The 15,644-nt window shown below is 39.1% G+C and overlaps 1 protein-coding gene across 1 annotated transcript in view; it reads left to right on the forward strand.

Moving 5' to 3' along the window:
• Nucleotides 1-8,518: 8,518 nt before the first annotated feature.
• LOC139712423 (rho GTPase-activating protein 18-like) overlaps nt 8,519-15,644 on the forward strand; it is a 200,525-nt gene continuing 193,399 nt past the window's right edge. Inside the window, exon 1 of the mRNA XM_071624245.1 lies at nt 8,519-8,671. The gene's annotated coding sequence lies outside the window, so the exon portion shown is untranslated. The remainder of the gene's footprint in view (nt 8,672-15,644) is intronic.

The raw sequence follows: 15,644 nt of genomic DNA on the forward strand, positions 1-15,644 counted from the left end.
CAGACGGCGTGTTCTGAGGCTGAGGCTGAAAAGGTCCCTGAGTGCTATTATGTCAAAGATGGCATTTTGATGAGGAAGTGGAGACCTCCCCATAGGCCAGCTGATGAGGATTGGACGGTGGTCCGTCAAGTTGTTGTCCCTCCTAGTTACCGCGGTGAGATCTTGAGGATTGCTCACGAGTTACCTGTTGGCGGCCATTTAGGCGTCAGAAAGACAAAGGATCGGATCATGAGGCATTTCTATTGGCCAGGGTTGAATGTGGATGTGGCTGAGTTTTGCAAGACTTGTCACACATGTCAAGTGGCTGGTAAACCACAGCATTCGGTGAAGCCGGCGCCATTGATTCCGATACCTGCGTTTGAAGAACCATTCAGTCGGGTTCTAGTCGACTGTGTTGGACCTTTGCCTAGGACTAGGTCGGGTCACAAGTACCTCTTGACAATCATGGATATGTCTACACGGTTTCCAGAGGCTATCCCATTGCGAAATATCACTGCTAAGACTGTGGTAGATGCTCTAGTGCAGTTTTTCACTAGGTATGGGTTGCCCAAGGAAGTGCAGTCTGACCAAGGGTCAAATTTCATGTCAGGCATATTTCAAGAGGTGATGTATCGTTTGGGTGTGAAGCAGCTGAAGTCGTCAGCTTATCATCCCCAGTCCCAAGGTGCGTTGGAGCGCTACCACCAGACCCTAAAGACAATGATTAGGGCATTTTGTGAGGAGTATCCCGAGGATTGGGATAAGGGCATCCCTTTCCTGCTGTTTGCAACGAGGGACTCCCCAAATGAGTCGACGGGTTTCAGCCCATTTGAGTTGGTGTACGGTCATGAAGTCAGGGGCCCACTGAAGCTCATCAAAGAGAAATTCATGACTGAGGATGATGAGGTCCACCTACTTGACTATGTGTCAAAGTTTCGTGAAAGGCTTTCAAAGGCTTGTGAGGTAGCTAGGGAACACTTGAAAGTGTCACAAGACTCTATGAAGAGAAAGGCAGACAAAAATGCAAAAGCCCGAACCTTCAAACCAGGTGACAAAGTTCTTGTACTGCTGCCCATACAAGGTGAACCACTGAAAGCCAAGTTCAGTGGCCCGTACTATGTCAAAAAGAAACTCAATGATGTGAACTATGTGATCAGTACGCCAGACAGACGCAAAGATCAGAGGGTGTGTCATGTAAACATGCTGAAAGAGTACTATGAGAGAAAGGCTAGTCAGCCAGTAAGTGTAACTCAGGTGGTAGAAGAAGAAGTAGATGAAGAGGGAGAAGCTCAAGATGAGAATGGAAGTGAGCCCTCTAGTGCCAGGTTGTCTAACTCAGAGATGTTAGGGAAAGTAGATGAGGCACTGAACTACCTACCTGAAGATCAGAGGAAAGATGTGACTAGTCTGTTACATGAGTACAAAGAACTGTGTAAGGACAAACCAGGCTGCACCCCTCTGGCTGTACATGATGTCGATGTAGGAGATGCTGACCCTATCAAGCAAAACCCTTACAGACTAAACCCAAGCAAACTGCAAAAAGTAAGGGAAGAGGTTCAATACATGCTCGACAATGACATAATAGAACCGAGTAAAAGCAGTTGGAGCTCCCCAATCGTCATGGTGCCCAAACCGGATGGGTCTCAAAGATTCTGCATAGATTACAGAAAGGTGAATGCCGTGACGAAAACAGACTCTTTCCCCATTCCCAGACTAGAAGACTGCATTGACAGGGTCGGAAATTCTGCATATGTCAGCAAAATAGACCTTCTAAAGGGATACTGGCAGGTGCCCTAGACCGACAAAGCCAGAGAGATTTCTGCCTTTGCTACACCAGATGGCTTGTTCCAATGCAAAGTAATGCCATTCGGCATGAAAAATGCTCCAGCCACCTTCCAACGGCTGACAAACCAAATCATTGCCGGACTTGATAATTGTGTAGTATACATTGATGATATCCTAGTGTACAGTGACACATCGGAGGAGCACATTATACACTTGCGGCAACTTTTTGATCGACTCAAGGAGGCCGGATTGGTGATTAATCTGGCAAAGAGTGAATTTGCAAAGGCCAAAGTGGTGTATCTCGGGCATGTAGTCGGTCAGGGACAAGTATTGCCAAGAGAAGCCAAGGTAGAGGCTATACTAGGCTTTCCCATCCCCCAATCCAAGAAGGAGTTGCTCAGATTTCTGGGCATGGCTGGTTTCTACAGGAAATTTGTACCGAATTTCAGCACTGTAGTCACCCCCCTAACAAACCTGCTGAAGGGCAAGGCGAAGTACACGTGGACTGATGAGTGTCAAAGAGCCTTCGAGAAACTAAAGGCAGTCCTTGCTAATGAGCCTGTTTTGGCAGCTCCTGACTTCGCAAAGCCATTCAAGGTGGCAATAGATGCTAGCGATGTAGGAGTGGGAGCGGTTTTGCTCCAAGAAGATGAAGAAGGCACTGAACGACCAGTTAGCTACTTCTCCAAAAAATTGAACACATACCAGAAGAAGTACTCCACCATTGAGAAGGAGGCTCTCAGTCTCATCCTTGCCCTCCAGCAATACGAAGTGTACTTGACAAATAGCAAAGGGGAGATCACGGTCTATACTGACCACAACCCCTTGGTCTTTTTAGACCGGTTCAAAATGAAGAACAACAGGTTGTTCAGATGGAGCATGATGACGCAGCCATATGCACTCAAAATCAAACATGTGGCAGGCAAAAACAATGTAATTGCCGACGCTCTGTCAAGAGTGTAACATGAAGAGAGTATCAAAGGTGAACGGTTTTCACCGCATATCATTGCCAGTGTATGTGTTTAGCATATTCATTAATGTGTGCAAAATAGTTTGATATGATTGTATAAGCTCCAAGAATCCAAGCAATATCATTGTAAATGGTATCCATGAAAAGAGAACATGGAATTAATGCAGCTATTCAAAAGGCATGTGATAGTATGTGATTATTGTTGCTTGACTTGGACTTTACCTCACATTCATTGTAAATAATAATGAGAAATTGTGAAGGTAAAAGAAACCCTTGCTACGGCAAGGCTTTCTTTTTCCCATGGGGGATGGTGTCACAAAAATGTACACACTGGTAGTTATGTACATGTATGATGTACTGTATGCATGGTTGTTTTAATGTGTATGTACACAGGTTGACCAGATTAATGGAGAACATTCTATGTGGTATAGATATAGTACATACAGGCTGACCAGAGAAGTGGAGAATTTTCTAGGTGGTATACAATGTAGCTATACAGTACATGCATGTAACAGGAAATACATTATAGCTCACTCAATCTAGAATGATTTCACCCATTCCAGAAAGTTCTGGGAAGTGCTTACATGTTTGGCTGAGTGAGGCACTGTCCCTGTAGCCCAATGTGATTGGTAGTTATTCTTGGTAATGATGTTTTGTACATAGTTAGGCAGTGAGTCATCCAGGTTTCCTGGAACTTGGACTGGCTAGTAGGTTGGAGAGAGTTATAGAATGTGCTAGAAGGGGGTGAATGGATAGTATATAAGCCAGAGAAATTCTGCAGTAGGCAGAGTACCCAACACCTCTGCTCTGAGAGTTACGTCACTTCTGGCTCTGAAGCGACTTGTTATAGTCAGTCCTGTGTTACCTGCTGACCTGTTATGTTTGTGGAGATAAGGCCTGGGAGACATTTTGCCTGCAGATAATTAATTTGCCTACATTGGAGATAGACTCCATTTTTAATGTCAACGGACATTGTTACGGCGAAGCTGTGACGGGCTGGATTCCTAGCTGAACATTATTGAGCGAATCATCATTCAACGCATCGACTGGACGTGATCGTTGGATTTTGCATATTTCGCTGTGAACATTATACCGTGGACTATCGTAACCTGCGCCTCTGGAGTTACGTCGGAGGAATCATTCATCCGTGCGTCAAGGATCATTCGTCTGTGCATCGAACATCGTATTTGGACACTTTCAAAGGATTATTTAATACGTGTAAGTGATTCCACTACCGATTTATAACTGTTTCTATTGATTATTGTTGTACTGATGCGACGCTGATTACCAGTCTGTACCCACAATATCACTGTTAATAAACCGCCTGAACATCAGTTGATTGTTTCTTTTGTGCGATCATTCTCAGAGTGATTTTGGTCGTAACATATTCTATTAAACTATAAAAAGTTACGAAATCAGCAACCTCATTTCTTTACATATTGAGAATGATAATGATAAGGTCTTATTTACCCAGGGTAGCCTCTGAGTGTTGCCACTGCTCTACCAGAGGGCCCTGCTATTATTATTACCCCAGCATTGCCAGGTACCCATTTATACACCTGGGTCGAGAGGGACATAGTGGGTAAAAACATCTTGTCCAAGAACATAAGCACTGGGCGGGATTCGAACTCGGGTCCTCCGAACGGGAGTCGGGAGTCTTACCATTATGCCACAGCACCCCCGTCACGGAAGCCTACAGCGATTATTTCCCAACCAGTCTTATGTAGGATTGATTTCTATAGCATGGGAAACGCCGCTCCTCAGAAGAATGCAACAAAAGAAAGCTAAGTCTTTAATATTCGAAAGATCACCGTGTTATTTTCTTGGAGGGCTTGAGGGTTAGCTCCTATTATAAGAAGGCCTACAGAGACAAAAAAAAAATTGTTTGGAGAATCACGAAGATTATTTTGATGTGATAAATACCTCTTCACTTCGGTGATAACGGTGCACCACGTATTCTTTCTAAACCGCTTGGGTATGTATCTGTGGCCCTGAAAAGGGCCTACAGTGGATACCCACTCAGTCTCGACGTTTCGGCAAGCATGTTTTTGCCGTTTTCAAGAGAATCAAAGTTGAAAACGGTAAGAACATGCTTGCCCAAATGTCGAGATTGAGTGGGTATAGACCCTTTTCAGGGCCACATTACATGCCCAAGAAAGAATATACGTGGTGCATCGTTAAGCCTTCTATGTACCACCCATCGTTCTCCCGTCTCGGAAGCCTACAGCGATTTCACCTCTTCATTTTCTCTAAAGTTGAAGAAAACAAACTCATTAAAAGCAAACAAACAAAATCATTGACGTTTCAGCAAAACAGGATCCGTTAGGTAAAAAAGTTGAAGAGTGATTTTCCGAGATTCACAACTATGTTTTCATTAACGGTGACAACAGTTTAGGCAAGGCTCGACACTTTTCCTTTTTCCTTTGATGGCCCGACAATGAAATTTGGTGACCTGAAAAAAAAAAAATAATAAAACGAGCTATAAAATTAATGAAATGACGGTCTTGTTATTAAGCACTTAGTTACTTCTCTCTATGAGTCTGGATACGAAAAACACATTAAAATCACTGAACACCAGTCACCAATCTATTAGGGCCGACCGGGAAAACAAAGCACATCATTCCCCTTTAAAAAGTAATAGCCCAATATTTATATTTTTGGGGGGTGGCCACTGGGCCACCGGGCCTTATTCGGGCCACCAGCGTTACATGATGAAAACAGATCTAATAGTTGGCCTATATACATCACAGGGGAGGATCCAGGGAGGACCGCAACCGGCGCACGCCCCCCCCCCCCTTTATTTTTTGTTGAAACAAAAGAAATAAAAAGAAAAAAATGAGGGAGGGGTGAGTGCGCCCCCTTTAATTTTGTAAACACGCCCCGCTTTACGGAATTCCTGGATCCGCCCCTGCATCAATATACGGAGAGACGATGGACTGAAATCATTGTCTCTCAACAAATCTGCGCCAAATTTTCTCGTTTTGAAATCAATCAAAAGAAAATCAATATTGCATATTTTTGGTCCGATATTGATGACGTGAAAGTAATGACATTTCGAATAACAGGAGATTATACATTGACACCGACTAAAACAGCCACAATTCGTTATTCAGAAGGTTAATCGTTATTCGGAAGGTTCTTTAATCCGAAAATGAAATAACCTACAAAGCAGTTGAGGACGAGTCCCGAGTATATTATGTAATACTGGTACTCGGGTATAGGTGTCTTTGGGAAAATGCGTGTTGTAGCAAAATCAGTCCGTCCTCAACGGGTTAAAGGTTCGTTGTTCCAGAGGTTCGTTCTTCCGAATATTCGTTATTTCGAAGGTTCGTTAATGGGAAAATGAAATAAGGTTTGCACTAACTCCGAGGTTCGTGTTTCCTAATTATGTTTGTCATTCCGAGCGTTCGTAATTAGGCCTAATCCAAATCTGATGAAATAAGGTTTGTTATTCCGAAGGTTAGCTAGTATACGAACTTTCTTTTAATTTTTTTTTTTCGGATTAACAAATCTTATTTCATTTTCGGGTAAACGCATGTACCAGAATAACTCCCCCTTCAAATAAACGAACCTGATTTTATGTCCGGATTAACGAACAGATACAAGATGATAATGGGGAATTTGCCCGTTTCGGAATGACGGACCTTTTTCCGATTAACGAACATTAGGAATATATCGATCGCCACTGAAATACCAAAGCCAAATGTGATTTCACCTTTGCCAATTTAAACTTCAAAATGTACAAATTTGAATGTAAAGATTGTTTTTTTCTGATTTTAATGAAACGTAGCTTTTTTTTTTTTTTTTGGTTGATGGATATCGATTTATCTATAGTTACTATTCATTCAAGATATATATCTCGTCCATTCTCCGGCCAAGGGGTTCGACACGATTTTCGCCCTTTCACTTTAGAAACGGTCATCCCAAAACACCAGTAGATTTCCTTAAAGGACAAGTTCACCTTCATAAACATAAGGATTGAGAGAATGTAGCAATATTAGTAGAACACATCATTGAAAGTTTGAGGAAAATCAGACAATCCGTTCAAAAGTTATGAATTTTTGAAGTTTTTTTGCAGTAACCGCTGGATGAGAAGACTACTGCAGTGTATGAATAACTGAGACGTCACATGCGTACAACAATATAAGGAAAATATAAAGAGAATTTCACAAAATTCCATCTTTTGAAAAAAGTACACATTCCCTTGACTCGTTACCGACAAATGTTATGGGTAATATTATTCCCCCTGCCTTTAGAAAGAGGCAAGTCAAGTGCTCTTTTATTATGCGAAAAAAGTGAAAATATGTTGAATTTTCTTTACATTTTCTTTATACTGTTGTACGCATATGACTCACAAGCTTTAGTAGTCTCCTCATCCAGCGGTTCCAACACAAAAATTTTAAAAATTCATAACTTTTGCATCGATTGTCCAATTTTCCTCAAACTTTCACTGATGTGTTCTACTAATATTGTTGCATTCTCTCAATCCTTATGTGTATGAAGGTGAAATTGTCCTTTAATATCGAATTATGTAGGCCTTACTTTTTTCCCCTACAAGATTCTGATAGTTTGGATTTTTACAATAGCCAAAGTTATTTTCCCCGAAGCAACTGTACCCGTTTATATAAGAAACTAGGCTACTATAGTTCAAGGCATATGCATTGAACTGTATGAAAATAGTTGAAAAAAAGCAAACTTCGAAACTGCACCGTGATGAAAACAAACAAACAAAATCAAGGACAAAGCAAATTAAGTGAAGAGTTCACTGGTCGGTTTCAAGATTTCAAGATTCAACTTTATTTTCACTTCCATCAAATAAACAAAGAAATATATACATTGTATAAGTACAGGATATTTGTAATACTTGCAGAACATAATTTGACAAGGTACATATGAAAATGAGAAGTAGATGCAATTACATCTTTGTTAATTTAAAGCGTATAATACAAGTCAAGTAAGGATGAGGATGGAAGTGGAGGGTCCCACTAAGAAGCAGAGCTTGTACGATATGGTTTTACTAATATTTGTACTTGTACGATATGGTTTTACTAGTATATATAAAAACAAAAACAATTTCGGTTGAGATGGGGTTTCAGGTTTCCAACGTTTTTTGATAATGATTTTTTGAGATAATGAGAAACCTCGTATGAAATATGAAAAAAATATAGTAATGATTCTAGGAGGAATTCAAAGTTTCGGTGAAAATATTGGTTTTGAAATGACTGATCCAAGCCAAAGCAATCCTATAAAAGCTGGGACCCAACTTTTAGGGTCACTTTATTTCACTTTGTTTCGGGATATCTCAGCCATTTCAAAACTAATTTTCATCAAATAAATTTTGAATTTCTCTTAGATATGCTCTCTTCGTGGTCTGTAAGTACAATGACACATTGTATCTCGCAAAAAGTTAAAAAAGCTGAATCCTCCCCTCAACCAATTAACTAGTGATCTGTCGCCATCTAACGGTGTTGCGCTATACAGTTACGCTCCAACGTACACACCACGCCGACACCGCAGGCTTTCTAGTGCAGTCGAGTGTGAAGGGATTTGCGAGGTATGCGCGTGTGGGTGTGTGTATTCGATGTCTTTTGGCACGTGTGTGTGAAGCTGCTACGCTTTCACCAGTTCACCACTGACGCGACTCCGCCACTCCATCGGGCGAGCTCCCCGGCCCTTCAAACTTGCACTGCTAGCTGCTTCTCAAATGCTAGATGCGATACCAATACATTGGTCTGTTCATCCAGCTTTGGCCGTCGTGCGAAACATCTCTCTGCATTGTTGCTGTCAATCCCGTAAGTAGACTATTCATGTTTTTGTTCCATCATTATGGCTGGAAATCGATAAATGTGCCCGCTGGCTAGCCACCACACGATCGAATTTTTGAGCAGATGCCCAATTTGGGCACGCGTGTAGCAGGAAGAAGGACCATTTTCTAGGGTGAGTTTTTATTGCTGTCTCGCCGCGCTCTCGAGCCAGATTTGGTAGGCGTTTCCGCCAGCAGTGTCCCGGTAGAAATCCGGTCAGAGGTCGTTTTATACCGCAGTTGCAGTCGCGTTGTGGTAGGTTCTATATCACTTTAGGCCTTGGCCTTTCAACTTGAAAGTATTATTAAATAACAACAATGATGATTAAGAATGTCTTTCCAGAAACGATGCATTGTGACTGTGAGATTACAAGTTACAGTATAATTTATCGGTCCACTGTAAAATCTACTAATCTAAAAGTGGTATTAGTAGGGGGTCGTAAGCATTTTGTTGAAGATGGCAGTTTTACTTTCATGAAAATATATACACTTCTAAAGTGTTTGTGTGCTGGAGTGCCTACAGATAAATTCTAGAGCCAAATGCATTAATTTGAATATTCATATATGTGGTTTGATTTGTTTGTCTATTTGACAGTCATTCCATCCAAAGTTTAACAAATTCTCTGCCTGTCTTAGGACCATTTCTATGTAGCAGAAAGAAATGTACACTTGAACTCCGGCAAAGTTAATGCGATTTCCTCGAATGTTCCTTTGCGTGATTGTCCATGCTGTTTCTCCTCTAAGATTATACAGAAATGTATCAGTTTACTACACTCAAATTTGTTCTCCCTTTTGTTCAGTGACAAAATTACAAATGTGCCTGTATCATGATTCAGCATCATATTTCTGTGAAAATCAGCTGAATGTGTACATATTTCTTCTTTTTTTTTTTCATTCAAAGACAACATACTGTACATGTAGAATCAAAACTAAAACCTTTCTCTTGTGTTTATAGTGTGGTTACATGCCCTGTAAAAGATGCCAAGGTGATGCTGTGTTGAGTGTTGATACATGGTGGTTACCTAGCCTTCCAAGGGTCTCTGAACATTTACAAGGGCTGGATAATACGCTCACTAGTACTTGTAAGTGAACATTTTTATGTGGAATGCTTGTGCTCGAACCAGGAGTTCTCCCTTAGCTTAAAATACAATATATCATTTTTTTATAGTTTTTTTTTGTCACTTCTTGTGACTTCATATTATTTTTTTGAGACTTGTTATAATATGCCCAAGTTAATATGGATTTAACAAAGTTTGTTTTTGACAACTGTCTTCAGTTATTAAAGCTCCTGCATATTGTGTGGCAGTGCTATAGTTGAACAATTTAGAGAAGGGGTTATGAATGTAAATTTTATAGTACAATGTGTAGGTATAAAGCAGCAACAAAGCAAAAGCAAAAATCACAAAACAGTTTGTGTCAATGTACCAAAAATATGTAGTACAGAATGTGGCAATATAAGACAAATGTTTTTCATTGACTATCAAAATGTGTGCAAATCCTGTACAATGTACGTCCATTTAAAAAATCATGAACATGAACAGTGTATGGGCATATCCCACTGGAGCAAATTGCTCAAAGCAATACTTAGCAAATTAATCTTTGTCTTTGATGATTTTTTTAAAATATTTACTTTGTGTTTGAAATAAAACAAATTTTGTCTGCCTGGAATAAAGGCCAGCAATTGTGATGTTATCTTTTTTACTAGACACATTAACACATTCAGTCCTGCACAATAGTCTGTACATTTTTTATTCACATCGACATTGAAATACTGTATGTGCACCACGGTACATTAAGCTGTGCTTTGTGATGTGAATGCAAATTATACACCGCGAAATGCATCACTAAATATTGTTGTATGTCGGGTGGGATGTAGTTCGAACGATGCACAAAATACACACGCAAGATTTGAGTATTAATAATGTCGCAAAATACCGCTAATCATATACATACTCTGTGGATGTATAGTGACCTGACACAGTTCTTATCTTTTCCTGTGGGAGATATGTGCATATGATGGGCAATGCTTTACCAGAAATGCACAATGTACCATTATATTTTGTTAGTCTGTATGAAAATGATACTGTATGAATTATTGCTGTATCTGTAGATGTGGTATTTACCCCCAGCCAGAATGGTAACAACAAACCAAGTGCTGTAATTCCAGTGTTAATGCACATTGTATTATCACTAGGACTTTAGGATGGTAGTTCGGATAGGTTTAGCTAGTATCCTTGTTGTTTGGTACCGTACTTAAAACTGTACCCATTTTGTATGTTGATCCTGTTTTATGTGGTAGATCACAGATGTTACATAGATAAAAAAAAATGTCTGCCGTGTGCATCACGTCCCACTGGCAAAACATAACATCCTGTGATAGCAACACTTTTGGCGCTATACCAAAAAAAAAAAAAAAAAAAGAGGAAAAAGGTTAAAAAACATGGTTATTACAGGACATCTAAAAAGGAAGGCAAGTCTTCAAACTGTACATAATGTATTTTTTGTGTTGTTTTTAAAGGGAAGTATCATGTTGAGTGCTGTAAAATAAATCTAAACTATGTTTATGTTTCACCATATTATGGTCTGTATAAACTCATTTGATAGTTAGGTAATATTTTTCAGAAAATGTACCATAATTATCACCCATACAAGTTCTTCTGCATAAAGTTATACATACAATATTCTGGTAATATAATGTATTTTAAGATGCAGCTTTTGTGTCCTATGAATTGTAGAAGCTTCAGAAATGTGAATCCTCAGTAGCATAATTTTCTCTCTTTTTTTCACATTTTGACATTGACATGACTTCTTCTGGCAAAAGTTACACACTGAGGACAGTATTAGAATTTTCAAGGTTTAAGTTTCAAGAAGGATCTCTGCCTTGGTTATGTAGGCCTATAGAGTTACTAAAGTAATACTAACATGTTTTACACATGTACTGTGTATGTCATGTGTTGTAACAGCTACATGTAGTGTATTGTGATCTGATGGTACAATTTGTACAAGAAGTGTATCACTTTTGTCGTTGTTGCCCTAAACCTGCACTCATCACTGTTGAAGAGGAAATAACGCATGCATGCATCAGAGTTTATATTGCGTAAGCAGACACTAATGACATATCAAATGTTCAACAGTCAAGACCTGATTGAGTCTATATTGGATCACAGGAAGACAATGACTAAAAGAGCCACGTATGAAATTTGATCCCTCAAGCAGTCACGCAGAGAGCGTTCACACTGGATTTATCATCACGCTCTAGTGCTGGAATCTATTGTTATTAACTCCACTGTATTCTACTGCATGCCTCTGGTGTACAACATGTAGTGCATACCGTGATGTACCAGGTTTGCCATGTATTTTTTTTCTTTTTTGTTGTTGCAAACAATAGTTTTTTTTTTCCTTCTTCAATACTTATAAAATATTACATATTTATTTGTTTTAAAGTGAAGTAGGCCTATTGTTTTTGAATCACAAATATGATATTTTATTCAATCCCCCCCCCCCATACCTCTTGTGTATCATGTTTAGTTTTTATCTTGAATACACTGTATGCAGGCCTATGTACTTCATACATCATCATATTCAGCGATGACAGCCCTGAAATACACTGTACGTTGTCCTTGAGTTGACCTATTTTTCACAGCTCCCCAGAGAAGTCAAAAGAAAGCACTTCACTTGACTTGTTTTATCTCACATGCCTCAACACAATAGCAGAGTAAATACTGGCATTACATGTATATCTGTAGGAGTCGCTCCTTCTATTTTCCACACAGTTATTTTTAGAAAATCTGTTGAGGCATGTACAGGGCCCTATGTTTGCCTGAAATATATTGTAGTAGCCATTTGGAAGTATCAACCTTTATCCTCTGGAGATGGTGTTTACAGATATTATACAGTACTGTAGCTCTATTTACTGTAATTTGCACTTGTGATACTTCTGAAGAGTTACTGTATCTCTGCATATTATATCAGATTTTTTCCTTCCTGTCTCTGAAGAGGTACAGAAGACTACTGGTACAGTAGTCTACTGTACAGATTAAAGTTACTGTTTACCATTTGGGGCAGTGATTTTAATAAAAAAGGTTCACTTTATCATTTTGAAAATGTGTAGGTTAGTTGTTTGTATCACAAAAAATTCTATCATATGTCCTGCAATGAAGCCTAAATAATAAGAAGATATCACTATTTTTCTCAATAAACCATATTAAGACAGCTTATTCAAGAATTTTTTTCATTATAACTATTGTTCACATTTTGTATACTTAAACAGTAACTTAAGTGCTTAACATTGATTAAATTGATTCTAACATTTTTACATCAGTTTCTATCCCTAACTCACATTTTAGAATTGTTTTGAAGTACTAAAGCTAGGTTTTTGTTTCAGATCTAGAAATGGTAAATATTAAATGTCTTTAATTGCAAATGTACACAGGTCTATGTCCCTTTTTACTAGCTAGGGAAAGACAATTTCTGGCCTTTGGTCTCAGTGTTTTGTTGGTGTCTTTTAAAGGGATGATACAGTTTAGGTTGAGATGGGGCTTCAGGTTTGCAACATTTTTTTATATAGAATTCTGAGATAATGGGAAACCTCAAGATATATGAAAGTGAATATAATTCTATGAGGAATTCAAAGTTTATTTGATGAAAATGGGTTTTGAAATGGCTGAGGATATCCAAACCAAAGTGATAATAATAAAAGGTGGGTCCCACCTTTTATTAAAGATTGCTTTGTTTAACTAGTTGTTTTGGGATATCTTTCAAATTTCAAAAACCAATTTTCATCAAATAAACTTTGAATTCCTCTTTGCATGCTCTTTAAAATTTCGTGAAGTGGTTTCTAACTACCGGTATCTCGCAAAAAGTTAAAAGCTGAATCCTCACCTCAACCAATACTACTGTCCCTTTAACTGGTAGGCATCTAAAAACTCAGTAATTAACTCGCAACTAAACAGATGTCAAAGAGATTTAAAAGTAGCAGAACTCAATTCTGATAGGATTGAATACTTAGTAATGATTTTTTGCACACACACTGCACATGGTGAATATTGCAGTGACTGCATTACCAATATTCAATTTGCCTCTTGCGAAGTCCCCTATGCTCTTTTTAGCAACAGCAAATGTGAGCGTGTCAGTGCAGGGGGCCTTTTTGAGATCTATGAATATGATTACTATGCATGAATCGAGTTAATACTGTATTATATACCAGTAATCACCATAAAGCAAGATACAAATATTTTTGGTAGAGTGGAATTTTCGTGAATTGGAGCCGAAGACCTTTATCATTGAATAAAATTTTCGAAAATTGCTACTGGCATTCATGCATAGAGTGTAGACAAGAACTTTCCAGTGCATTTTAATTTTGTGAATCATGGCTCTCACAACATTCATGAAATTAGAATGCGTGCAAATATTTCTGGTTTTACAGTTAATCTTTAGGTCTTTGGTTTTCTGGTTATGGGTGAATTACTGGTAGTCCCTATACCATGTACATTGTTAGTTATTTTTCTTACGTATGAGTGGTGCTCTACTGGCAGATTTGGGTACCAGGCAAAGTTCCTTAATATTCCAGTGGATACACATACAGTTATAATGTATAATGTACCCCTTTCACCCGTTGAGGACGAGTCCCGAGTATACTCGGGCAGGTGTCTATGGGAAATGCGTGTTGTAGGAAAATCAAACCATCCTCAACGGGTTAAACAAAGGTTGTTTCTGACAGTCTGGTTTGCTTGAGCCTTCTAAAAAGACAGTCGCAGCTACTGTTTGCAGACTCTATATTCCATAAATTATAATTTATAGGACAGTAAGGAGTCAATGAATGATATCAGATAAGTCCTTGCAGATGAAATATGGACCCATAAATTGTCATACTGTTCAAGTACTTGGTCCAGTGCTGTAAATTCATGCAGGATCCCAGTGTACACATGATTAGTGCAGGGGAACTGTGGTATAGTGGATAAGACTCTTGACTTTTAATCAGAGTTCCCTTTTTTGAATCCCATTATGAGCCCACATCCCTGGACAAGATGTTTTTAAATACCCACCATGTCCCTCTCAACCAAAGTGCCGTGTAAGGGTTCTCGGCAGTGATTAGGCAGTGATAATGGCAGGTCGCACTGGTAGAGCAGTGGCAACACTGAAGAGGCTGCTCTGGATAAAGCAGACCATATCATTATCATAATACTATTAAATTATTACAGTGTATATTACTCTTCCAAGAACTCTGTCCTTCCATCAGCTGTGAGTTAATCTGTCAAGTCCTGAGTTGACTTTGCTGCAAGTACATGAACATATGAATATATGAATAGGCAAGTGTCTGTGGATTCATATTACTCGACCGTCAGAGTTTTAGTTGCTCGGGGCAAGAAGGCATGTTGGATTTGTGTTGCTGTATTTGAGGATTCTTTGTTTGTTTTTATTCAATCCATGACGAAAAGCTGGCTCTCAGCTAAAGAGTTGTATTTTAGCAAGGCCACTCAGTTTGCTCAGCCGCTCAATAACAATGAGCAATGCAAATTATTGCATGAATTTAAACACGATGCATCATTACAGTGTAGTTGTACATGTACTGTACATACATTTTTTTATTGATTTGTCAAGTTAAGGTTAAAGACATTGAGATAATAATAAGGTGGAGACAAACACTTATACAATTTGTACACTGATGTATGTATACTTGAAAAACAAACAAGTTTGATGTTTCTTTGACAGGCCATGGATGAAGTTTGTGACACATCCCTGAGTAGACTTCTCAGCAATGGCTCGAGAGACTCTACCACTTTCAGCATGTTCAAGAAACATGTTTCACTGTAATAAACATGATTTATTCAAGAAGTTCTTTTGTAGTAAGGTCGGAAAGCTCCCTATGGCTATGGCACTGGTAGACCTAGACAACCCCTGTCTGAGCTCTCTGCAGCACGCAGCCATTGTCGGGGTAGACACCGGAAAAACATAACAAAACAAAACTGACATCCCGGAAGAAACTTGGGCTTCGTAGGAGGCAGCGTCCCCCTTGAAAGTGACTTAAAACTTAAACTTTGCACGTTACAACTTGTACATTGTATGTACATTGTATCTAAACACGTACATAATGCGTGTGCATGTTGC

Source organism: Diadema antillarum, unplaced genomic scaffold, assembly GCF_040938485.1.
Source record: "Diadema antillarum isolate AM-2024a unplaced genomic scaffold, OU_Dant_1.0 seq00001804_RagTag, whole genome shotgun sequence".
NCBI lineage: Eukaryota > Metazoa > Echinodermata > Echinoidea > Diadematoida > Diadematidae > Diadema > Diadema antillarum.